The sequence below is a fragment of the Eschrichtius robustus genome, chromosome 4, assembly GCF_028021215.1.
Source record: "Eschrichtius robustus isolate mEscRob2 chromosome 4, mEscRob2.pri, whole genome shotgun sequence".
Lineage (NCBI taxonomy): Eukaryota > Metazoa > Chordata > Mammalia > Artiodactyla > Eschrichtiidae > Eschrichtius > Eschrichtius robustus.
The window spans coordinates 145,497,862-145,525,127 of record NC_090827.1 but is presented as its reverse complement, the minus strand read 5'-3'; the positions used below and the strand labels follow the sequence as shown (position 1 = coordinate 145,525,127).

Here is a 27,266-nt window from a genome sequence, read left to right as displayed (position 1 = left end):
AATTTCTGATCTTCATTATTTTCCTTGTGTTTAAAGAACTTTTTTCCCCCAATACTTCTCCAGTTTAAGAGAACTGGAGTTTGTTAACTCCAGTTAACAAATATGGTATTTATATATCTTAATATTTACTGTAAGTTTTAAGTGATGTTTAAATTCTGAATTATCTTTCCATAAAGATAGGGGCACATTGGTTTGTATTTTATAGGAAAACATTTGTCTTTAGGTCACAAACATGAATGAGTATTTTTTGCCAATATTACAAAGATGATTCCAAACCCTAGCTAATCTCTTTCTCAAATTGCAACCCCTTGTTTAATCTTTAATGAAAATAGAGACCAAAAACAATTGCTTAAACATATCACTGTGTGAGATTGTGGTGACTAAGAAATCCCTGAAAGAGCAGTAAACCATGATTATTGGAAAGCTCGGAACACTAGCAAGGTTTAATTGCAAAGGTTTAACAGAAGGCCACAAATTGTGTTTTCCTAAGAGAAGTAGTAACTATATATGTCATTCAGTAATGTACTGAAATGGCCTTGTCTAGTGTGAGTGTTGCACAGAAACTCCAAGTCACCTTTTCCTGGTCTATTATCTGTCATAGCATGGCCCTTTATTATCTGTCATAGCATGGTCCACCTGCATAGACAGCCACTAAGCCATACTGGCCTGCTTCCTTCCATAACTTTTTGGCAGCCAATGGCTCCATACAGGTGTCCCAAGGACAGTGACTCGCCCCAGTTGTTAAACGTCTTCAAAGGAGGCAACCCAACTTTTTTTTAATCCATGTGGTTTTGTACAAACTAATCAGAATCTATGGCTTTACCATTAGCTAAAATCTGACCTGAGAAAGCTAAAATCTGACCTGAGAAAGCGTCATGAAATTCCAAAGCATCAATACCATTCATTGTTAATCCTGCTTTTTCTAGCACTTTTAGAGTAGCATATGTTGGTTCGAGTAAAAGTTGATCTTTCGAATCCTGAGACAAATGCACAGAATCCCTCAAATATGCCTTCGGGTTATAACCCAAGGCCAGAGCCTTTTCCTCAGCATTGCAGATGCGCCATCAGTCAGGAAGGAAGAATTTGCAGCTGTCACTGTGCCATAGGGCTTGATGAATGCAGGTTTTATTTTGGCCATCTGCTTCAAGAAGGACAAATGCCACTATCTTTGGTAACTGTATCTTTTCCTGGTGCTTTGAAGATGTACAACATCAGAAGGGAGTCCTTCATCCTGTGCCTTCTTGGCCAGACTGTGCAAGTGCAGTGCGTACTCACCCTGTTCCAGTCGAGAAACAGCAAGGCAGAGGCAAGTCAGTCTTCAGAGTGATACATGGTCATGCTCAGATGATAGGAAATTCAATCTGAATTCAGAGATTAAAGATAGTCACTGACCTAGAGTCTTGGCCTTATTGAGATCCAGCATGCGTTTCCTCAAATTACAAATAGGGACATAGGACATTAACTCTACACCACCTGCCATCACCACATCATACTGGCCAGAAGTAATCAAGCCAACACCTGTGGTCCTGGTTTGGTTAGCAAAAATGCAAGCCATGGTGACAGCATATGCAGGAGATGTGTCAGAGAGGTCATCTCCAAGGGCAGCCTCTCTAGCCACATTGCTTGTTTTCACTTCCTGTATAACTATGCCAAAGATGATATAATCAGCAACTTCCTTTGGGACACTGGTGTGATGCAACAAATCTGAAAAGTACTCCTCTAGCCAAATCACATGTCATCAAGTCTTTATATGAGGTGCCTGGCAGCAGAAATGGAGTGTGAACGTCATCTACCACCACCACATTCTTTTTATAGGGTTTAGCCAAGATCTTCTTTGATTTGGTCTGGGCATCTGGGGCAGCTGGTAGCTAGTAGGAACAGCTCAGAGGACTCAAGAAAATCTGAGAACCCATTTTTCTGAACTTGGAAGATTTTTTTCAAGTGTAAGTCAAGATGGAAGTCATCCTGAAATAGTCCCACCTTTGTTCTTATATGCTTGGGCTCCCGTTGTGGGCGGGGCTTGGCCCTAAGTTTCAGAGGTCAGAGGGACTTAGAAGTGGATCCAGCCTGGAAAGAACCATCGTGCAGACCATCAGGCTCCAGAGGCCTAGCTGTCTGCCTGTCACCTGACTAGACAACCAGGCATATGACCCCTCCTTGATGGACCTTCTTCCTTTCAATGGAGGAAGAATTCTTTCTGCCCCTTTAGGCAAAGTGAAGGGCAGTGTTAAGGGACCTACAGGAAGTTGGCATGGGAGTGGGGTGAGGTTAGTCAGGAAGTATGTTGGGGGCTTGGCTAGCACCAGGCTGCAGAAAGTAAAGTCCTCTGCTCCCCTACCCCAACTTTAAGCACTTTCTACTCTTCACCTCAGAATGGTGGCCTCCCTGGTGACTGGCAGCTTCACTGTCTCCAGGATGCTCTGTGCTCAGGTGAGTCTGGCTAGGATGTTCCCGAGCCCAGGCAGAGCTCTCCTGTAGGGGCTGGGGCAGCCTCTGAGCCTCATCAACTCTGCCAAAAAACTTTTAAAAACGTCATTTGCAAGACATGTCTCCTGGCAACAAATTCCCTCAAGTTTTATGTATCTGAGAAAGTCTATTTCTCCTTCACTTTTTTTTTTTTTTTTCTCTCCTTCACTTTTGAAGGATAATTTCACAGGTTACAGACTTCTAGGTTGGTGGGTTTTTTTTTTTCTCTCAACAATTTTTTGTTTGTTTGTCTTATTTTTGTTTTTGTTTTGCATTTAAAACTGGCCTTTTAATTCACTGGGTATTAAGAGCCAGGCAGAAATGAAACAATGGTACAACATATGAATCTTCTCTAAGTCTTCAAATTCCTCGTGCTCAGCTTTTGTTGTTGTTGTTTTTACAAAAATAAGAGGAATTGCAAAATTAACTTCTGCTTTAATATTTCCAATGCCATATTTACCCTCTTGGAGGTTCGTGCTCTCTATCAGATAGAGGTAAAATGTCTTTTCCACCTTTCCAAAGCAGAAGTGAATTTTATAGTTTTGTATAGAGATTCAAAATATTGCCTTTTCCCTCCCCATCCTTGCTTCTTTTTCTTCTTCTCCCTGACTTGAGATGACAAAAGAATGTCTATCTCAGAAGTGGAAGTTTGCGCCTCCCTGTAGCTAGTCCTTAGCACCTCCTCCCCAGCCTCTCCTCCTTCCATCAAATGTCTGAGTCGGCCGACCCCTTCCCCTGGTGCCTGGGGTGGAAGTGAGAGAAAGGGCAGGGAGAAGAGGACAGAAGGTGATGAAGAGGGTTAGAAATAGTTTTACCCCAGCTACCATCAGTGGGACTAAAGATCCGAGAATTTACATGATATATGTAGAAATCTCTCAACATTTTAAATATTTCACTCTACTTTCTTCTTGCTTGCGTGGTTTCTGAGGAGAAGTTGAAGGCAGTTTTTATCTTTGTTCCTCTGTGGGTAAGATGGGTTCCCCCCCGCCCCCTTGCTTCTTTCAGGACTTTTTTCTTTCCCTTTAGTTTTCTGTAGTTTGAAAAAGATATGCCTAGCTTAAGGGCTTTTTTGCCATTTATCCTGCTTGGTTGTCTCTGATATTCCTGGATCTGTGGTTTGGTGTCTGACATCAGTTTGGGGAAATTCCCAGTCATTATTGTTTTTTTCTGTTCCTTTCTCTCTTTCTTAGGCTTTAGTTAACTAGTTTTCCCAGAGGGCAGGCCTTCTTGAAAACAGAGTGCTCTGGAGTATTTAAAAATGGTTCCTTTTCCCCTGCCCCTGCCAGAAGCCCAAGGGGATTCTTCTCTAAATATTTGCTCTGAGAACCTGGTTGAGTTCCTTGTAGTAAATTTTATGATTTTGTTGGGGGGGGTGCCCATCTGTGGCCGGGCTCCCCTTGAGTTTTTAACTCTTTTAGCTCTCAGGCTTACCCACACTGAGCCTCCAGCAATTCTTCAATTACAGCCCAGGTTTCCTACCTGCCTTCCCCCCCTCACCCTTTCTGGGGATGGTTTCTGCTTGGGATCTCTGCTCAGGTCAGCCAGCACTCCCTGTCTGTCTTCAGTCTTGGGGGCAGTGGTCTGCCCTGTGTCCTCCCTCCCCTCTCTTAGGGACCCAAGAAGAGCTGTTGACTTTTTCAGTCTCTTCAGCTTTTTACTTGTTGTTAGGACAGTGTGTTGACTTTTAAGATCCTTATACCAGAACTGGAAACTGGACCCTAAGCATGTCATTTTAACATATAATTGCTTGACCATGATTTAATGCCTGTCTAGTAAGATCTACATCCCTCCCTCGTTTAGAGATATTGTGGCTCCGCACCAGTATTTCCAAAGCCAGGAGTCTAAAGTCATTCTGGACACTTGGTCCTCCTATTTCCTCACAAGGGAGCAGAAAGCACTAGAAAAAATTGGTACAGGCATACCTTGGAGATATTGTGGGTCTGGTTCCAGACCACCGCAATAAAGCAAATATCGCAATAAAAGGAATCACTTGAATTTGTTGGTTTCCCAGTGCATATAAAAGTTATGTTTACATTATTATTGTAGTCCATTAAGTTTGCAGTAACATTATGTTTTAAAAAACAATATACACCTCTTAATTTAAAAATACTTTATTGCTAAAAAATGCTAACCATCATCTGATAACACAGGGCTGCCAGAAACCTTCAATTTATAAAAAACACAATATCTGTGAAGTGCAATAAAGTGAAGGGCAATAAAACAAGATATGGCTGTATTTAGGGATCTTCTTTCTCTGCATCCAGTTGTGAAATAATGACCTTTTACTTTTTTCTCCATATTTATTGTCTGCCTAAAAACTGAGTGCATAGGTATCTCTTGTTTCCAGAAACTCTCTGGTAAATAGCTTAACATAGTGTTGGAGGGGAGAGTGTGGGGTGGGGTGTTGAGAGAGTCGCAGAGCAGGAAGTTAAGTTATTCTTGTGTTATAAATCCTTATATGTGATCCCCAGCTCTCAGGCCCTAGCTACTCCTAAAGTTACACATTAAATGAATAACAATCCTTTTTACCCCTTCTTTCTTTATCTTTCCTAATAGCCTAGAGATAGACTTTTTAAATATTAAAAAGGTTGAACTGCTTCTCTACTGGGGTCAAGACAAAGGAGAGAAGAGAGAAATTCTGAGCATAATTGTGAAGCCAAAGCTAATGATTCTGTGACTTTGCAAAGGTTGAAACCTACATTATCTACGTAACAATGCCTAAGAATGCTGTCACCAGGCCTCCTCTATCCTGGCCCACTGCCCACTTGTCCCAAAATGTACTAAAAGCTGATTAGTATTAGGTACCAATTACTGAAGAAATCTTTTTTTGTTAAAGAATAGATAAATAATTTAGTTTGTCTACTTATAAAAATGTCATATTGGTGGTGAGTAGATGTAATGTCACTATATGAGAACAGTCATTCAACTTCAGTGTTGTAGAATATATCTCTTTATTGCTTTGTGAAAGTTTAATTTTTAACACAATTTTATTTGCATATTTTTGTCTCTTTTTCTCGTAGATTGAACACTAGTGTTCTGCCTTATTGATTTGCAAAAAATAGTGCTAGCCCGCAGCTCTGCACAATCACCAGTGTCCTATGTCCAGTATTTTACTGGACTTCAGGTATAATTTTATGCATTTATCACTCTGCTGCTATTCAGCAAGATGCCATGACAACATTTGTAGAGCATACAGAGACCTAAAGAACCCTATGTGGTATTTTTCACTCTGATTGATTTGGGGTATATAACTGCTCTCAAATGGATAAAAAGCAAGAAAGTAATTTTGCTTTACCAGATAGCTCTCAGTGAACGTGATCATTGTATTTCCTTATAGGAAAAGAAAGGAGGTCCAGGGGATTTTTCAGTGATGTCTATTCACTTAATCCCTTACCAAATAAGCTTGTAAAAAAATCAAAGAACTGATTCTTCCCACTCCCAGTACACACATTTTATTTAAATACATCAATAAGCCACTCAACCAGAAAAAAACAATGTGAACTTAAATGTAAAAATGTATATATGTATATATTATGTTTGTCCACATGCATATCATTATTTTAGAAAATAGGAATCATACTGTGCATTTAAGTTTGTACATTATAATTTTTACTCAACTAAATATTATGAACATTTTCATATTTCTCATTAAAATCCCTACTACAATACAGCTTTTGGTATAGAGTTGTATTAATTTTATTAAACTAGTCTCCTATTGTTGAACATTTATGCTATTTCTAAATTTTCATAATCACCACAAAGTTTCAGTGAATATTCTTTCATATAAATATATTACTAATGTTTTAGACTAAAGGTATAGACGAGAGATTTCTATGAATGAGCCAGTTTATAATTTTTGACACAATCACCAATCTTGGTGTTAATATTATGTTAAGTTTAGAACAGTTGTCATATATTTTTATCAATTTAAATTTTGCATAGTCATTATCTTTTCCCAGTTTCAACTGGAAAACTCATTGTTATTTTATAACTTTAAAATTCTTCTTGTAGTCTGCCGGATATGGGGCAAATAGTCTCCCTTGTATTCCTTTTGCTTTTTAATGCTTATGTTAATTTTTAATTCACATTGAAAACTTCACATGTTGATTTCTATCAACTATATTTTGATGGTATATTTTCATCTGTATCCAATTTAGAAAGCCCCTTTCTGTCTCAAGACGAGATACCTGCATATTATAATTTATATTTCCTGCTGTTTAATTTAGCATTTGTTTCTTTAATTTTTAATTTTTTTGATTTTTTAAATTTATTTATTTATTTTATTTTTTAATAATTAATTTTTATTGGGGTATAGTTGCCTTACAATGTTGTGTTAGTTTCTACTGTACAGCAAAATGGATAAACTATATGTATACGTATATCCCCTCTTTTTTGGATTTCCTTCCCATTTAGGTCACCACAGAGCACTGAGTAGAGTTCCCTGAGCTACGCACTGGGTTCTCATTAGCTAATTACTTTATACATAGTATCAATACTATATATATATATGTCAATCCCAATCTCCCAATTCATCCCACTCCCCCACCTTTACCCCTTGGTGTCCATACATTTTGTTCTGTACGTCTGTGTCTCTATTTCTGTACTGCAGATAACATCATCAATACCATTTTTCTAGATTCCACATATATGCATTAATATATGATATTTGTTTTTCTCTTTCGGACTTGCTTCACTCTGTATGACAGCCTCTAAGTCCATCTATGTCTCTACAAATGACCCAATTTCGTTCCTTTTTATGGCTGAGTAATATTCCATTGTATATCTGTGCCACATCTTCTTTATCCATTCCTCTGTTGATGGACATTTAGGTTGCTTCCATGTTCTGGCTATTGTAAAGAGTGCTGCAATGAACACTGGGGTGCATGTGTCTTTTTGAATTATGGTTTTCTCTGGGTATATGCCCAGTAGTGGGATTTCTGGGTCATGTGGTAATTCTATTTTTAGTTTTTTAAGGAACCTCCATACTGTTCTCCATAGTGGCTGTATCAATTTACATTCCCACCAACAGTGCAAGAGGGTTCCCTTTCTCCACACCCTCTCCAGCATTTATTGTTTGTAGATTTTTTAATGATGGCCATTCTGACTGGTGTGAGGTGATACCTCATTGTAGTTTAGATGTACATTTCTCTAATAATTAGTGATGTTGAGCACCTTTTCATGTGTTTGTTATCCATCTGTATGTCTTCTTTGGAGAAATGTCTATTTAGGTCTTCCACCCAGTTTTTGATTGGGTTGTTTGTTTTTTGGGTATTGAACTGCATGAGCTGTTTGTGTATTTTGGAGATTAATCCTTTGTCAGTTGCTTCATTTGCAAATATTTTCTCCCATTCTGAGGGATGTCTTTTCATCTTGTTTATGGTTTCCTTTGCTGTGCAAAAGCTTTTAAGTTGAATTATGTCCCATTTGTTCATTTTTATTACTCTAGGAGGTGGGTCAAAAAGATCCTGCTGTGATTTATGTCAAAGAATGTTCAGCCTGTGTTTTCCTCTAAGAGTTTTATAGTGTCTGGCCTTACATTCAGGTCTTTAATCCATTTTGAGTTTATTTTTGTGTATGGTGTTAGGGTGTAATTTCATTATTTTACATGTAGCTGTCCAGTGTTCCCAGCACCACTTATTGAAGAGGCTGTCTTTTCTCCATTGTATATTCTTGCCTCCTTTTAAATTTTTGCTCCTTTAATATATTTGAAATGTACCCTGGTGTATGATGTAAGGTAGAGCTCAAAATTTGAATAATCTGCATACTTTCTGAAAGTTCATTTTTCTGTTTATTTTTTTCTGATAGTTTAAAGGCCTGCTTCGTTAATTTCTATTTATAAATATATGTTTACTTGACTTCTTATATCAAATTAATGCTTTTAAATTACTGTATAAAACTCCATTGACTTTTTAATGGAATATCATTAAATATTTACATTTTTAAGTTTATAGGGTTTTTTGGATGTCATCAAACTCAGTAAAATTTATGTAAAAATTTTCCAGCTTTTTATGTTTTTCAAAGTTATCTATATTTTAAAATCTAGAATGGAATCTTAAATTTCCATTTATTTTAATATGCTATGTTATTTTCCACTTATTTTGATACAAAATGTTATTTTTATTTATTTACAAGTGTTTCCATTAATTATGTGAAGCCATTTTTTGTTATTCATCCATGTTTTCCCGTAATAAAGTCAATCCCATTTTTAAAAATACATGATGGGATTTAATTTATTATTTTATTAAGAGTTCTGCCTCACATAGGGGTAGGGTAGTGGAAGATACAAACTATTGGGTGTAAGAGAGGCTCAAGGATGTACTGTACAACACGGAGAATATAGCCAATATTTTGTAATAACTATAAATAGAAAGTAACTTTTATGAATTGTATAAAAATTTAAAAAGTAATTTAAAAAAAGAGTTATGCCTCAATATTGATAAATTTGCTTAGGCTATAGATTTCATATTGTCATTTTTTACAGGTTTGGTAGCAGTTGTGAACATAATATGGGAAGCTTTTCATCTTTTCTAAGTTGTGCTTATGTAATAGCAGTCAAATGTTTCTGCAGATGTTAAAGTATTATGCTTTTAAAATTGGCTGTAATCATCACTTTTAATTATAGTAATATTTCTGAAAGCTTTCTCTAATTTTATTTTTATTGTTTTAGTTATTTTTGAGTTTTCCTTGAGACAATATAAATTGTTGATATATATTTTATATAAAACAATCTACTCCTTTCATCATTTGTTAGTATAGAATTACACGTACAATTTATTTATAGTTAAGTATATGGTTCTACACAGTGTCTGCAGGCACAACACATCCACACCTAGTAATACTACTCCAACCCTTATAAAAGGTGATGAGGAAGGCAGCCAACTTTGAGTGGAGCCTCAAGCAAGAAAGTGTTGTTTTCTTTATTATGCCGCCTAAAGATCCGTGTATTTTACTGACCATTTCAAGCAAACAGATCTTGATTTTTAAAATGAATTCTACAGTTCATATCTTAATTTTTATTAACGCTGCTCTCATTTTTTATTACTTTCTTTTGTCCCACTATCATTAAGTTCATTAATTAGTTTTCTAGGTTATTGATTTTAATACTCAGTTTTTTCATTTTTATATAGTAATACAAAACTTGCTGTTAATATTCCTCTGCTTACAAGGTATGTTATATGCCATATATTTTGAAACATGGTGTTCATATTAATATTTTCAAAATAATCCTCTTCTTCTTTGACCTGAGTGTTTCAAAAATGTGTTTTTGTGTTTTGTTGATTTAAATATCCAAACAAAATTCTTCCTAAATTGATCTATAGATTTAGTGTGATCTCAAATAAAAATAGGAGCATTTTATTTTAGTAGAAAGCAGCTGATTTTACAATGCTTGGTGTTCCAACGGCAGCTTCTAAGATGTGTGAGTTCAGATAAAAGCATATACAAACATAGGTTTAGACATACAAGAGAAGTATTGGAGAGAAGTGCTTTTAAAGATTAAAGATGAACAAGCAGTTGAGGCTGGAGAGAGCCTTTAGTCTGTGATGCAGGTCTGACATTTGTGAAGGAGAATGAGGTAATTAAAATTGGCGAAGAAGAAACTCAGATTGTAACATAGTTTTATGAACATTTTGGCCAAAATAAGGGAGTCCTCAAGCCAAAGTCACAGTCACCCATTGGAAGAATTCCACATCTTGCAGGAATGGGCCTGCATTGTTCCCACTGCCATGCTCAGTCACCAGTCACTGGAATTAGGCCAGGGGAAGGGAGGCCTCTGTGAGAATGTGATTATAACTCCCAAAAGGTGGCTGCTGGGGCTTTTCACAGGCACTACAACCCAAGCCTTTTGTTGCACAGATCTACTTCTCTATGTAGATTTATGCAGTAGCTCCCTGGTTTCTATGACCTCTCTTCTTGAAAAGAAACATAGAAGAGCGAGTCTAATGGAACAAACTATAGCCTCTTTCACTGCATTTGATCTCTGGGTCACGAACTGGTATTTATCCTGTTTCTCCTAAACTATCTTTCCAAACTTCTCATCCTCATCACTTTGGTAGATCTTGGTAGATTTCCTGGTGCTGGGACCCAAACATTCATTTCTGATGTGTTTGGGCTCATGTTAATCACGCCCTTGTAAAACCAAGGTTGTTGTCTTTGTCCATTTACTGTTATAATGGGTACGGGAAGTACTAGAGTGGATCACCTGGGCTCCTTGCATGTTTCTTCCTGCCATCATTGTGCTAAGGCAGTCATGATGGCGATTTCTCTTTTAATTTTTGGTCCTTGGACACAAAGAGCTCAAAGAGATCTTGGCAATATTCTGTTGTAAGAGTGTGTTCTTTTGGGGGGCTAGGACCTCCAATCTTTCAAGGTCCCCAGTTGTGGGAAAAAGGAAGCACAAAATTCCTCAATGGGTAATTGGGAACGATGGCTAGCAGGGTCTCCCCTGCTTCTAACCCCCTGGTTTCCTAACCCATGCATCAATGTCTTTTAAGGTAAAGCACCATATAAATGTCACCCCAAAATTCATATGTTGAATCCCTGTCACCCAGTACCTCAGAATGTGACTGTATTTGGATATGGATTTAAAAAGATAATGAAGGTAAAATTAGATTATAAGGTGGACCCTAATCTAATATGACTGTTATCTTTATAGGAAGAGGAGATTAAGACACAGAGATTAAGTACACAGAGGAAAGACCATGTGAGGACATAGTGAGAAGGTAGCCATCTGCAGGTCAAGGAGAGAGGTCTCAAAAGAAACCAAACCAGCTGACATCTTGAACTTAGACTTTTAGCTTCCAAAACTGTGGAACAATAAATTTCTGTTGTTTAAGCCACTCTGTGGTATTTTGTTATGGCAGCCCTAGCAAATAATACAGATGGTGATACCAATCTCTGTCGTTATCCTTGTTCATGCCATATTTTATATGATTTATTATTTTGACTAGGGAGGGCTGTTTTAGTGGTTTCTATTTGGTTTTCCCTAGAGAGATAGCTCTTAATCCACAGATCAGGGAACCAATCTGAGGTTTAAGCAAATTGCCAAGTATATCAATTTCAACTATATATTCAGTGACTGGAGAAACAACTTTTGGGTGGATCCATGGACCCATGGTTCCAATATGAGCAAAGATTCCATTTGTTACTTTACCCCATAAGCTCCCACTTTACCAGTGGGCCTGGTATGATGTTTTGGAGCTCGAGGTATCAATGTCAACTCAGAGCCTATGCAAAATAATCTGAAATGTCTCAGTATTATGCCTTCTCTTGAGTATAGTCACCTGAGTAGAAGATCATAGATTACTTTGAGGAAAGGACTAGTCGTTAGCGTTTATATCTGCCACATTACTGTGGGTGACTGCCTCCCAGAGACACAGACTTCTCTTTAGTTCATGGTTTCTGGATCTAAAATCTGAGAACTTAATGAGGAACCATAGCTTTGTACTGAGCTGGCTGCCCTTAGTCTACTGCTCCTACATTCTTTCCTCTTTCTGGTTATACATGCTTAGTAGATTCTTGTTGGCTGTAGGCTTGTTGCTCCTAGGGACTTCATCTGTGCTCTGTCAACCATTTCCACAACTCCCTGTGGGCCAGTTTGCTTGTCTTTATCGTGACTGTGGCCTGCCGGTTTCTAATGTTAGAACTTTTACTACCCAGGCTTCTATTACTTTGATGACCTTGTCATTCTTACGAATATTAACAATTGCATCTCTGTGAATTCCTGTCTTCCCGTCATCTTGGTCTTCAGAAGAATTCCACCACTGAACTTCTTAGTGGTTCTGACGAATTTTGCATTTGGGCCTCCTGTGGAACATAGTTCTCTAGTGGTTTATCTGGACTTACATAGCATTTCCCCTCGAGCATTCCCACTTCCTCAGCCTCTTTATTCTTTCAATTGCACTCACTTGGGACATCTTTTTCTCTAGATTTCTAAGGGCCACTCTAATAAAGAGTTTTCTCCATCCACTGATGTACTTGACAGATGTCCCCAAAAAGGTGACCTCAAATCAATGAATTCTTGCTTAATGCAGTCTTACATTTGCCCCCTCTTGATAAAGGATTCTCAAACTCCAGTCCCATTGGTACTTTCCAAGTTCCTATGGGAGCATGCTAGCTAATTCTTGTAGCTCTTTTGGTGAATAATGTCTTTCCTCCATTATGAGGCCCAGCGTGTCCTGTGCAGTGCTGTGGTGAGATTTAACACTAGCTATTGTCCTGGCAATCAGAGGAGGTGGGGAACCTTCTTTGGAATACCTGTTAATAGGGAGATGCCTCTGCAGTAGCTACCAACACTGGATGTGCTCTAGCTTTTACTAGAGCTTACTTTTTTACCTCTAAAAGATCTGAAGGCTCAGAAGGATTCTTCAGAACAGAATATCCCTACCAATTTCCCCATTTCATGTTTCAGGATCCCAGAAATTCCCAGCCATGTCCTTGATATTAGCACGACATACCTGGTTTGGCTGAACATTTAAATTTCATATATAAATGTCTCTGGAACTCCATGGCTCTATCAGTTCCTCGGGTCTTTCTGTCTGCTGTGTCTTCTTTCATTGCAGGAGATAAGAGGCCTCATATTTAGCTAATAACCTTTTGTTAATGTTCCTCAACAGGCATCAATTCAGCATAAGAGTAAACAGTCAATTCCACTGTCCTTGTAGTCGCAGATACCCCTGTATCTTTCAAAATGCTTCAAATATTGCACCTGAAGGAGCATTTCCCTACATTAACAGGTTTTCTCAGGTCACCCTGGGACACGTTAACTCTAGTAATGTGGCCACCACTTTTTACTAGGGACTCTCAATGACCACATACTAGTCAGAATGGCATCTTCTTGCCTGCCTGGTGGTGAGTGAGCCAGTCCCAAATCCCTATCCTGTTGCCTGTTTTTGTAGACAAATCTTGGATCTTCTGAGAAACAGAAACAAAGATGAGATTACACATGCAACAGATGTGTATTTGGAAATGACAATCAAGGACAACTATCAGGAAATCAAAGGAGGCAAGGAGAGCCTTCGGATACCATGTAGGTTTTACATCAGTGAAGAAGAGAGAGAGGGAAGGGGGCTGGGTAGTCTGCAACAGAGTTCCAAAGCAGGTTCAGCCAGGATGAAGGGGAGTCCTTGAGCCAAAATCTCTAGTTGGAGAAGTCTCATGTCTCACAGGAACAGAACTGCATTAGGACCACCTCTCTGCCCAGTCAGTGATGGGGAGAAATATTTGGAAAGGATGACCATAATACGATAGTGGTGATGAATCTGGAAAAGCAGCAACTGGACCACCAATCAGTTATATTCTCTGTGGCATATTCTCATGGCTTCCACAGATGCTGTCTCATGTTCAGTGGAAAATTATTTAAATTAGAGTATCCCCCATTTTCCCAGAGGCTTTAATTCTCTCCCATTAAAGACATTTTGTACAGGCTCTGCTAGGCTTTTCTCTACATACTTCCTGCTTTCTTTTGATAAAAAGTTCAAGGTTCCTCTTTGTGGTCTTTTTAAACCTGATTTAATAGGGCAAAATTCATAGGGGCTTGGGGTAAGAAGTGGCGGCCTTTTTTGATTTTCACATTTATACAGGCATAGAGGTTTTTCTTTTTTTTTTCTTTTCTTTTCTTTGATCATTTAATTCTGGTTTTGGAAAGGAAGTTAGAGAACCTGTTCATGTATTTATCTTACTCAGAAGTTCCCCTGATCCCCTGTTGTATCCACCAACTTATTCACTCTATGTGTACAACTGGACAGTGGATCTTGTCCCCGCCCAAATCCTTGTAAATGCAAATGAATGAAATCTCTGAACTGAGGAGCTAATTTGTTTTAGGTAAGGTATCTGCTTGGCAGTAATAAAGTAGTTGAATAGATAGATGAACAAATATAGTCAAAATGAACATTGGTTTGCAGAAAGATAACATAAGAGCATGGATTCAACTAAACCCAGTAGAGGTATCTTTTCACAGTTAAGCTTTTCTGAAAGATTACTTGTGCATATGTGAGTTAATACATTAATTTGGTAGTTATCTTGTCTTTTTAGAAAGTTACTATGAGCAAATTAAATTCTTAGAGTATTAGTTCATCTTTCAAAAAGTGCATTTTATATGCCTGCATTAGAATGACCCCAAAGAAGAGCACAGAGAAGAAGTCATTTTATCCTGAAGCCACTGGAAGTGAAATAGTCACAAAAAGTTTGAATTTTTAAAAAACTGTGCATGCATATTCTTGCAATGATATTTAGCTTAAATCATTTTAATATGCAGTCTCTGGCAAATATTTTTAAATAGAACCAAGGTTTTTTATTGAAAATGTATCTGTAGATTGGTGTTCTCCTCATATTTGTAATTCAGTGTGATTTCAGTGTTTGTAAGGTTTTGTTTTTTTTTTTTAATTGAGGTGAGAAATTAAATAGAAGAAATAAAACAAAACTAAAAAAATTAAAAATCAAGTCATAATTAAATATGAATACAGATTTCAAAAAATTTTATCATTTCCTCCAATATTTTAGAGTTGTAATAACCACAAGCTAATTTAACAGCATTGTAAAACTAATTTCTTTGTACTGAGTTTTTCCAAAGCATTAGACATAGTTTTTATGTAAACACACAGACACACACACGCACGCACAGAATTTCTTTGGCACATAGATATTAGCGAATGGTGTAATGCTTAAATTAAATCACCTAGTACCTTTCACAGTTTTATCTGGCATGAGAGAGTTGAGAATAACCTCAGTGGACTCTTGGTAGGCACTCAACCCATGGTGACTACAAGTGCCAAGGAACTCTTCATAAGTAACCTAGTAGTCATCAGTGTTCCAAAGGCATGCTTATTAGTAAACATATTACAGACAGAAAAGAGGAAATAGGTTGGAATCCAGCAAACTGCTTAATTAGAAGGTGATCGTGGAAGCTTCTACTATACATGCAATTTCCGCATTTTCAGGGTTTTATTTTTGTGGTTTATTTGTAAACAAAATGACAATGTGCTACATCAACATACTCTGCAAGGAAAAATGTATAGCAGTGTCTGGAAGCACTTAAAGAAATAAGCTATTCATTTCCAAATATTTGATAGTAAAATTTGCTAGGCACCTTAAACTATAAAATTGTATTTAATGAGTTTGTAATTATTCTCAATGACAGAAAAAATGAAGAAACATAGATGAAAGTAAGCAATACTTTTAGAGGGACTATCCCGTAATTATTCATATACTATTAGTAACTGATATAGAAATTTAGGGTACCTCATTAATTAATGAAAATGATTATTGGCCTAGAAGAAAAAAATTAACAATCAACGTAAAACGTTATGCAAGGGAGTACTTGAATTTTACCTATGCCATTTTAAAACTGGTTTTATATTTGTTAAGAACACTGTTCTGTTTGTCACTTATATCTTCCTATGTTTAGTCTCAGCTACTTCTGTGGTCAAAAAGCTCTATTATCATAACTCCAGTTGAGAGTTCTCAATATTACAGCTTTTAAAAAATCTGAATAACTAGAAAATAGAATAACTTACAGGATAGAAATCATTTTTGGTCCTCTCTGGATAGTCTGACCTACATAATCTAATTTTTGATTTCAAGGTTTTATTACAGGGGGATTTTCCCCTGTGGACTTCCTGAAATAATCTAAATAAACAAGAAGTTCAATTTTTCAAGCATGGAAAACCAAATTTTCTGTATATTTCTTGTATCTAACATATGCTCATAAATTCCTTAAGAACTGTTTCATTGACATTTGAACTTTAAATTGTTTCTAAATATCATTTATATTCACTAAATTTATCTGTATAAGTATTTCAGCTTCCACAAGTACTTGTGATCATAATTCTGCTTAGCACACCCATGTGGGACAACATACATATATTAATAATTAAAACTTTAAGTTCAATCTTTTTGTGTGTTCATATACTCATCAAAATAATCTTTCAAATATACCAATGCTTCAGTGTTTATGAACAATATAACTCTAAAATGAACAGAAAAATACTGGCAAATAAACTTCATTATCCATTTTTATCACAACTTTGTTGCCTTTATGGCTGCTATTTAGCCCTGAAATGAGGGTGCTCAATGCATTGAGCATGAGAAAAGCTATTAAAATTATTCCGCGTGATATTAGAGTGCTCTTCTTTGGACCTGTGCTACTGACTCTGCTTGAAAATTTCCAAGTTTTAGAACAGCTGCTCAGATTTTATTACTAATGTATTGCAGATGCTTAACCAGTGCACCTCACTTTCCTATTGTACTGTCTTTCTTGTGGACTAACAAGCCATTAACATTGGGAATGGAGACCTGTGGTCCTCTTATGAAATTATGTTCAAACTAGGTTTTCAAACAACCCTAAAAGCATCCTCTTGTTTTTAAAGAATATTAGTTTGGTTTTTTCTTCCTCTCTTCCTTCCTTCCTTTCTTCCTCTCTCCCTCCCCTCCCTTCCTCCCTCCCTCCCTTTCTGTCTGTCTTTGTCTCTCTCTTTCTCTCTTCTTTCCTTCTTCACTCCCTCCCTTTCCTCCTCTCTCTCCCTTCTTCCTTTCTTTCTTTCTTTCTTTCTTTCTTTCTTTCTTTCTTTCTTTCTTCCTTTCCTGCTTTCTTTCTTTCTTTTTTTCTCTCTCTCTCCCTCCCTTCCTCCTTCCCTCCCTGTCTCTCTCTTCCTTCCTTTGTTTCCCTTTCTTTCTTTCTTTCTTTCTTTCTTTCTTTCTTTCTTTCTTTCTTTCTTTCTTTCTTCTCTTTCTTTCAATATCTTACTGAAAACCTCTAAAGAGTACAAAAACATAATACCTGCGACTTACATATAGGAGGTAGTAAAAATTTAACATTTAAAAACTATGGCTCTGAATATGGTATTTTATGACTTTGAAGTGCTGCATGTTATTGAGTTGAGTGCTTTAACATAGGCAAGAAACCCAATAGAGAAAGTATTTGTAATTGTGTCCTCTGTAAAAGACATTCATGAACTTCTTTCTTAACAGGATATTTTATGAGCAAAATAAATAATTCTTCTTTACAATGCAGCAGGTTAGTCATTTAACTTAGATATGAAAAGCTGATTATACAGGCTTTCCTAAGTTCAAGTACACACAGACTATTTTGTTAAGAGACTAAGTGGCCACCAAGTACGTTACACAGGGAATAAACCTCTTTAGCCATATAGCTGAGAACAAAGGATGAGTATCACCCAATGCCTAAAATATGTGTTTTCATGTTGTTCTCCCTAAGTACAACCCTTACAGTCAGCCATTGTGAACCTGTTCTCTATAGCATGCTTTAGAGACCCCCATTTCGCCTTCCACTGACCATCACCCCTTCAAAAGTGAGTAAGCTGTAGGGGCCAAGGAGACATGCTTACCTGGAACCTGTTGTTTCCCCCTTCCTTCACCATGGAACTTAGACCCTGGAATTATCTCTAGTTCCTCCATAGTCCTTTTCCCCAACACTGCACAGAGCTGATTTTACTGCTACTGTGCTCATCGCTAGGCCCTAATGGTGGACCTAGACTTCTGTCATTGCCTAAAGGGTTGTGGATGGAGCTTGGATGTGAGGGCTAAGATACTTCTTTTAGTGAGGGAAGGTGCAGGGACTGGGGGGGAATAGAAGAGGACACACTGGGTGTCTACATTTGTACTCTTGACTTGGTCCTGCAAGTGTAGTCATTAGGAGCGGGCTTAATCTCCCTTACTAAGTCTATGAACGTCTTGAATGACAAAAAAAAGAATCCTAATTGTCTTCATATCCCAAAGCCTAGCATTTTTTCTTTTATTCTTTAGTAGACTTTTTCCAACCTGAAATAGCAAACTTCTCGTCCTTGGGCAAGATCTGACCTGTAGAATTTTTACGTTGGGTCAGCACAGTATTTAAATTTTATTTTGAATAAATATTAAATATTTGGGAAATTCTATACAATAATCTGGCTTCACAGAAAAAAAAATCTGAAAAACATTAGTCCCAGCCATGTTCCCAAATACTATCTGCAAAGACCAGCTTCTTCCTCACCCTCAACAGATCTGTCGTTTGTCTAGTTTTTCGCAGTCCAGAGATTCCCATGGTTTTTCTTACAACAATTTCAATGTTGTGAGTCAACTGCCTGGATCCTTTAGGCATTTGAATATGTCACATCTGCAATAGAGTACCTAGGAGTTGCTATTAAAAGAAAACTCCCCTGTGAAGAGAAATTGATTTGTGCAAATGAACTTGCACTAACTCTGTATCTATGAAGTTTAATTCTTAAATTTTGTGAAAAATTACCCATAGTCTCATTAGTCTTAACTCCTGAATGTTAAAAGTCCCTATTTCAGCCCAGAGGCCTTAAAGATGGCGGAGGAGTAAGACGTGGCGATCACCTTCCTCCCCACAAATACATCAAAACTACATCTACATATGGAACAGCTCCTACAGAACACCTACTGAACGCTGATAGAATACCTCAGACTTCCCAAAAGGCAGGGTACAGATGCCCTCAGGAGACGTACATGCAGAGGCAGGGCCCAATCCAAAGCTGAACCCCAGGAGCTGTGTGAACAAAGAAGAGAAAGGGAAATTTCTCCCAGCAGCTTCAGGAGCAGCAGATTAAATCTCCACAATCAACTTGATGTACCCTGCATCTGTGGAATATCTGAATAGACAACAAATCATCCCAAAACTGAGGCAGTGGACTTTGGGAGCAACTATAGACTTGGGGTTTGCTTTCTGCATCTAATTTGTTTCTGGTTTAATGTTTATCTTAGTTTAGTATTTAGAGCTTATTATCATTGGTAGATTTGTTTATTGATTTGGTTGCTCTCTTCCTTTTTTTTATATATATATATATTTTTTCCCTTTTTCTCTTTTTGTTGGTGTGCATGTGTATGCTTCTTTCTGTTATTTTGTCTGTATAGCTTTGCTTTTGTCAGTTGTCCTATGGTTCTGACTGTCCTTTTTTTTTGTTTTTGTATACTCTTTAGAGCTTGGTATCATTAGTGGATTTGTTTTTAAGTTTGGTTGCACTCTTCTTTCTTTCCTTCTTTTTTTTATTACTTTTTATTTTTTTAATGTTAATAACTTTTTTCTATTTTAATAACTATATTTTATTTTATTTATTTGTTTTTTCTTTCTTTTCTTATATTTTAATTTTTTTAATTTTTATTTATGGCTGTGCTGGGTCTTTGTTTCTGTGCGAGGGCTTTCTCCAGTTGCGGCAAGCAGGGGCCACCACTCTTCATTGTGGTGCGCGGGCGTCTCACTATCGCGGCCTCTCCTGTTGCGGAGCGCAGGCTCCAGACGCGCAGGCTCAGTAATTGTGGCTCATGGGCCTAGTTGCTCCGCGGCATGTGGGATCTTCCCAGACCAGGGCTCAAACCCGTGTCCCCTGCATTGGCAGGCAGATTCTCAACCACTGTGCCACCAGGGAAGCCCTCTTTCTTTATTTTTTTTCCTCCCTTTTTTTCTGAGCCATGTGGCTGACAGGGTCCTGGTGCTCTGGCCAGGTGTCAGGCCTGAGCCTCTGAGGTGGGAGAGCTGAATTCAGGACATTGGTCCACCAGATACCTCCCGGCCCCACGTAATATCAAACGGCAAAAGCTCTCCCAGAGGTCTCTATCTCAATGCTAAGACCCAGCTCCACTCAACGACCAGCAAGCTCCAGTGCTGGACACCCTATGCCAAACAACTAACAAGACAGGAACACAACCCCACCCATTATCAGAGAGGCTGCCTAAAATCATAATAAGATCACAGACACCCCCAAACACACCACTGGACGCAGTCCTGCCCACCAGAAAGACAAGATCCAGCCTCATCCACCAGAACACAAGCACCAGTCCCCTCCACCAGGAAGCCTGCACAGCACACTGAACCAACCTTAGCCACTGGAGCAGACACCAAAAACAATGGGAACTACGAACCTGCAGCCTTCGAAACGGAGACCTCAAACATAGTAAGTTAAGCAAAATGAGAAGACAGAGAAACACACAGCAGATGAAGGAGCAAGGTAAAAACCCACCAGACCAAACAAATGAAGAGGAAATAGGCAGTCTACCTGAATTCAGAGTAAGGATAGTAAAGATGATCCAAAATTTTGGAAATAGAATGAGAAAATACAAGAAATGTTTAACAAGTACCTAGACGAACTAAAGTACAAACAAACAATGACTGAACAACCCAATAAATGAAATTAAAAATTCTCTAGAAGGAGTCAATAGCAAAATAACTGAGGCAGAAGAACGGATAAGTGACCTGGAAGATAAAACAGTGGAAATAACTACCACAGAGCAGAATAAAGAAAAAAGAATGAAAAGAATTAAGCACAATCTCAGAGACCTCTGGGACAACATTAAATATGCACCAACATTCGAATTTTAGGGGTCCCAGAAGAAGAAGAGAAAAAAAAAAGGGACTGAGAAAATATTTGAAGAGATTATAGTTGAAAACTTCCCTAATATGGGAAAGGAAATGGTCAATCAAGTCCAAGAAGGGCAGAGAGTCCCATACAGGATAAATCCAAGGAGAAACACAATAAGACACATATTAATCAAACTATCAAAAATTAAATAAAAAGAAAAAATATTAAAAGCAGCAAGGGAAAAGCAACAATTAACACACAAGGAAATCCCCATAAGGTTAACAGCTGACCTGTCGGCAGAAACTCTGCAAGCCAGAGGGAGTGGCAGGACATACTTAAAGTGATGAAAGGGAAGAACCTACAGCCAAGATTACTCTACTCAGCAATGATCTATTTCAGATTCGACAAAGAAATTAAAACCTTTAGAGACAAACAAAAGCTAAGAGAATTCAGCACCACAAAACCAGCTATACAACAAATGCTAAAGGAACTTCTCTAGGCAGGAAACACAAGAGAAGGAAAAGACTTACAATAGCAAACCCAAAACAATTAAGAAAATGGTAATAGGAACATACATATTGATAACTACCTTAAATGTAAATGGATTATATGCTCCCACCAAAAGACACAGACTGGCTGAATGGATACAAAAACAAGACCCGTATATATGCTGTCTAAAAGAGACCCACTTTAGACCTAGGGACACATACAGACTGAAAGTGAAGGGATGGAAAAAGATACTCCATGCAAATGGAAATCAAAAAAAAGCTGGAGTAGCAATTCTCATATAGGACAAAATAGGCTTTAAAATAAAGACTATCACAAGAGACAAAGAAGGACACTACATAATGATCAAGGGATCAATCCAAGAAGAAGACATAACAACTGTGAATATTTATGCACCCAACATAGAAGCACCTCAAAACATGAGGCAAATGCTAACAACCATAGAAAGGGACATCGACAGTAACACCATCATAAGAGGGGACTCTAACACCCCAGTTTCACCAATGGACAGATCATCCAAAATGAAAATAAATAAGGAAACACAAGCTTTAAATGTTACATTAAACAAGATGGACTTAATTGATATTTATAGGACATTCCATCCAAAAATAAGAAGTTACACTTTCTTCTCAAGTGCTCATGGAACATTCTCCAGGATAGATCATATCTTGGGTCACAAATCAAGCCTTGGTAAAATTAAGAAAACTGAAATCATATCAAGTATCTTTTCTGACCCCAGCGCTATGGGACTAGATATCAATTACAGGAAAAAATCTGTAAAGAATACAAACACATGGAGGCTACACAATGCACTACTAAATAACCAAGATATCACTGAAGAAATCAAAGAGGAAATCAAAAAATACCTAGAAACAAATGAGAATGAAAACACGACAACCCAAAACCTATTGGAGGCAGCAAAAGAAGTTCTAAGAGGGAAGTTTATAGCAATACAATCCTACCTCAAGAAACAAGAAAAATCTCAAATAAAAACCTAACCTTACACCTAAAGCAATTAGAGAAAGAAGAACAAAAGAACCCCAAAGTTAGCAGAAGGAAAGAAATCATAAAGGTCAGATCAGAAATAAATGAAAAAGAAATGAAGGAAACAATGCAAAGATCAATAAAACTAAAAGCTGATTCTTTGAGAAGATAAACAGAATTGATAAACCATTAGCAGGACTCATCAAGTAAAAAGGGTGAAGACTCAAATCAATAGAATTAGTAATGAAAAAGGGGAAGTCAAAACTGACACTGCAGAAATACAAACGATCATGAGACATTACTACAAGCAACTATATGCCAATAAAATGGAAAACCTGGAAGAAATGGACAAATTCTTAGAAAAGCACAACCTTCCAAGGCTGAACCAGGAAGAAACAGAAAATATAAACAGACCAATCACAAGCTCTGAAATTGAGACTGTGATTAAAAATCTTCCAACCAACAAAAGTCCAGGACCAGATGGCTTCACAGGCAAATTCTATCAAACATTTAGAGAAGAGCTAACACCTATCCTTCTCAAACTCTTCCAAAATATTGCAGAGGGAGGAACACTCCCCAACTCATTCTACGAGGCCACCATCACCCTGATACCAACACCAGACAAAGATGTCACAAAGAAAGAAAACTACAGGCCAATATCACTGATGAACATAGATGCAAAAATCCTCAGCAGAATACTAGCAAACCGAATCCAACAGCACATTAAAAGGATCATACACCATGATCAAATGGGGTTTATCCCAGGAATGCAAGGATTCTTCAGTATACACAAATCAATCAATGTGATAAACCATATTAACAAACTGAAGGAGAAAAACCATATGATCATCTCAATAGATGCAGAGAAAGCTTTTGACAAAATTCAACACCCATTTATGATAAAAATCCTTCAGAGAGGAGGCACAGAGGGAACTTAGCTCAACATAATAAAGGCCATATATGACAAACCCACAGCCAACGTCATTCTCAATGGTGAAAAACAGAAACCATTTCCACTAAGATCAGGAACAAGACAAGGTTGCCCACTCTCACCACTATTATTCAACATAGTTTTGGAATTTTTAGCCACAGCAATCAGAGAAGAAAAAGAATTAAAAGGAATCCGAATCAGAAAAGAAGAAGTAAAGCTGTCACTGTTTGAGGATGGCATGATACTATACATAGAGGATCCTAAAGATGCTACCAGAAAACTACTAGAGCTAATCGATGAATTTGGTAAAGTAGAAGGATACAAAATTAATGCCCAGAAATCTCTTGCATTCCTATATACTAATGATGAAAAATCTGAAAGAGAAATTAAGGAAACACTCTCATTTACCATTGCAACAAAAAGAATAAAATACCTAGGAATAAACCTACCTAAGGAGACAAACGACCTCTATGCAGAAAACTATAAGACACTGATGAAAGAAACTAAAGATGATACGAACAGATGGAGAGATATGCCCTGTTCTTGGATTGGAAGAATCAACATTGTGAAAATGACTATACTAGCCAAAGCAATCTACAGATTCAATGCAATCCCTATCAAATTACCAATGGCATTTTTCACAGAACTAGAGCAAAAAATTTCACAATTTCTATGGAAACACAAAAGACCCTGGATAGCCAAAGCAATCTTCAGCATGAAAAACGGAGCTGGAGGATTCAGGCTCCCTGACTTCAGACTATACTACAAAGCTACAGTAATCAAGACAGTATGGTACTGGCACAAAAACAGAAATATAGATCAGTGGAACAGTATAGAAAGCCGAGAGATAAACCCACGCACATGTGTCACCTTATCTTTGATAAAGGAGACAAGAATATACAATGGAGAAAAGACAGCCTCTTTAGTAAGTGGTGCTGGGAAAAGTGGACAGCTACATGTAAAAGAAAGAAATTAGAACACTCCCTAATACCATACACCAAAATAAGCTCAAAGTGGATTAAAGACCTAAGTGTAAGGCCGGATACTTTAAAACTCTTAGAGGAAAACATAGGCAGAACTGTCTATGACATAAATCACAGCAAGATCCTTTTTGCCCCACCTCCTAGAGAAATGGAAATAAAAACAAAAATAAAGAAATGGGACCTAATGAAACTTACAAGCTTTTTCACAGCCAAGGAAACCATAAACAAGACGAAAAGGCAACCCTCAGAATGGGAGAAAATATTTGCAAACGAAGCAACTGACAAAGGATTAATCTCCAAGATATATAAGCAGCTCATGTAGCTCAATACCAAAAAAACAAATAACCCAATCAAAAAATGGGCAGAAGACCTAAATAGACATTTCTCTGAAGAAGGTATGCACATTGCCACCAAACACATGAAAGGATGCTGAACGTCACTAATCATTAGATAAATGCAAATCGAAACTACAATGAGGTATCACCTCACACCGGTCAGGATGGCCATTGCCAAAATATCTACAAAGAGTAAATGCTGGAGAGGGTGTGGAGAAAAGGGAACCCTCTTGCACTGTTGGTGGGAATATAAATTGATACAGCCACTATGGAGAACAATATGGAGGTTCCTCCAAAAACTAAAAATAGAACTACCATATGACCCAGAAATCCCACTACTGAGCATATACCGTGAGAAAACCGTAATTCAAAGAGTCATGTACCACAGTGTTCATTGCAGTTCTATTTACAATAACCAGTGTCCATAGACACTGTGTCCATAGACAGATGAATGGATAAAGAAGATGTGGTGCGTATATGCAATGGAATATACCTCAGCCATAAAAAGAAATGAAATTGAGTTATTTGTAGTGCAGTGGATGGACCTAGGGTTTGTCATACAGAGTGAAGTAAGTCAGAAAGAGAAAAACAAATACCATATACTAACACATATATATGGAATCCAAAAAAAAAAAAAAACAAGGTTCTGAGTAATCTTAGGGCAGGACACGAATAAAGACACAGACATAAAGAATGGACTTGAGGACACGGGGAGGGGGAAGGGTAAGCTGGGATGAAGTGAGAGAGTGGCATGGACATATATACACTACCAAATGTAAAATAGATAGTGGGAAGCAGCCGCATAGCACAGGGAGATCAGCTCGGTGCTCTTTGTCCACCTAGAGGGGTGTGATAGGGAAGGTGGGAGGGAGACACAGAGGGAGGAGATATGGGGATATATGTATATGTATAGCTGATTCACTTTGTTATACAGCAGAAACTAACACACCATTGTAAAGCAATTATACTCCAGTAAAGATGTTAAAAGAAAAAGTCCTTATTTGAGATTCCTAATCAGATAGTTTTTGAAAGAGAAACATGAAAATGTCTGCTTTGTATCTGAAACCAACTCTCTCTAATTTGAATTTCATAGTTCTCTGAAGGGCTGTTAGAACTCTGTGCCTCAAAAAGGCATGAAGTCATAAATACATTTTTCCTTTTCAAAATATCACTTTACCTCATTGGACTAAAAAAATTTATTGTTTATATTTTTCTTTTCAGTACCTAATGCTAGGTAATTTATGACAGAACCTAATGCTAGGTACTTTATTATGTATGGATTTATATTTCATATTTCAGTTATCATGGTAACTTTGAATGTGTTAATGTGATGGCCTTAATTACAAATGAAATAGTCTACCTTTATATCACATCTCTTCTTTGAAGAAGTGTTTTTCTATAAAATACGTAATAGTACATCAATGATGGCATTTGTATTATAGTTGTGGCTACCAGATAGGAAAGGAAGAAATACATAGGGAAGATATTTCAAAATAAACAATAGTCATTTTGTTCTGTGTGTGATAAGAAGATAAAATCAAAGAGGATGGCTAAATTTTTACAACTGAAATTCCAACCACTTGTCCATCATGAACTTCTCCAAATTCCCTTCCCAATGCCATCAGATTAGTCTTTCAAATATACTACTAATTTTGGAAAGAAAACATTATATTCTAGTTGAATTACTCAATACAAGCAGAGAAGATAGGCTAAATACAATTAAGGGCCTATATCTAAACCTGAAATATTTATTCATTTATTTATTTATGGCTGCCGTGGGTCTTCGTTGCTGCGCGTGAGCTTTGTCTAGTGTGGCGAGTGGGGGTTACTCTTTGGCGGTGCGCGGGCTTCTCATTGCGGTGGCTTCTCTTGTTGCAGAGCACGGGCTCTAGGTGCACGGGCTTCAGTAGTTGTGGCACGCGGGGTCTAGAGCGCAGGCTCAGTAGTTGTGGCGCACGGGCTTATTTGCTCTGTGGCATGTGGGATCTTCCCAGACCAGGGATCAAATCCATGTCCCCTGCATTGGCAGGCGGATTCTTAACCACTGCACCACAAGGGAAGTCCCTAAACCTTAATTTTATGCAGATATTTTACAAAACCTCAGCTATGCATCCTAAATGGTTGGGTTCCAAAATATTAGATTTGAAAGCTCTTCATTGGTTATATTTGGTAATATTTCATGCAGCTGTCTTCTGTACTCCAGGTAGAAAATTTACCTAATGTGGAGAATCCTAAAAATCTTAAAACCCTGCGGCATTATGTATTTCCCTTGTCTGTCCAACTCTAGCATTATCCTCCTTCCTGGACAGCTGTGAAATACACCTGTGTTCACAGCGCATTTTCTTGGTTGGGAGCTTCGTGCTGAACTGAAGCCACAGTCTGCAGCGAGTCTCCCAAAGACATGGGGGTTTTATTGATCTGGTTTTCCTTCATGTTATCTTTCAATTCTTGATGACTTGACTTTCAGTGAATCAGTTAAAAGCTTACTTCTGAGGCATGAGAATTCAGTGACAGCTTTCACTGTTGTACCCTTTATGAAGAGATTTGGCTGCATGTAAGATACAGGTTAGTTGTCAGTCCTTAGCACACAGCTGACACCTTAAAATGATCCATAATCTGTTACAGGATTACTCGTGCGAGAGCTCCTACATGGAGTGTACAGCCTGCTGGGTTGTCAGTGTCAATGTTTTACTCTGTACATAGGTAACAGTAAGTGGTCTTGTGATTTAAGGGACAAGGTCTAGAAGTGACA

The 27,266-nt window shown here is 37.7% G+C and overlaps 1 pseudogene; it reads right to left on the bottom strand.

The window, feature by feature from the left end:
- Positions 1 to 620: 620 nt before the first annotated feature.
- LOC137763552 (trifunctional enzyme subunit beta, mitochondrial pseudogene) lies at positions 621 to 26,947 on the bottom strand (annotated as a pseudogene).
- Positions 26,948 to 27,266: the final 319 nt, after the last annotated feature.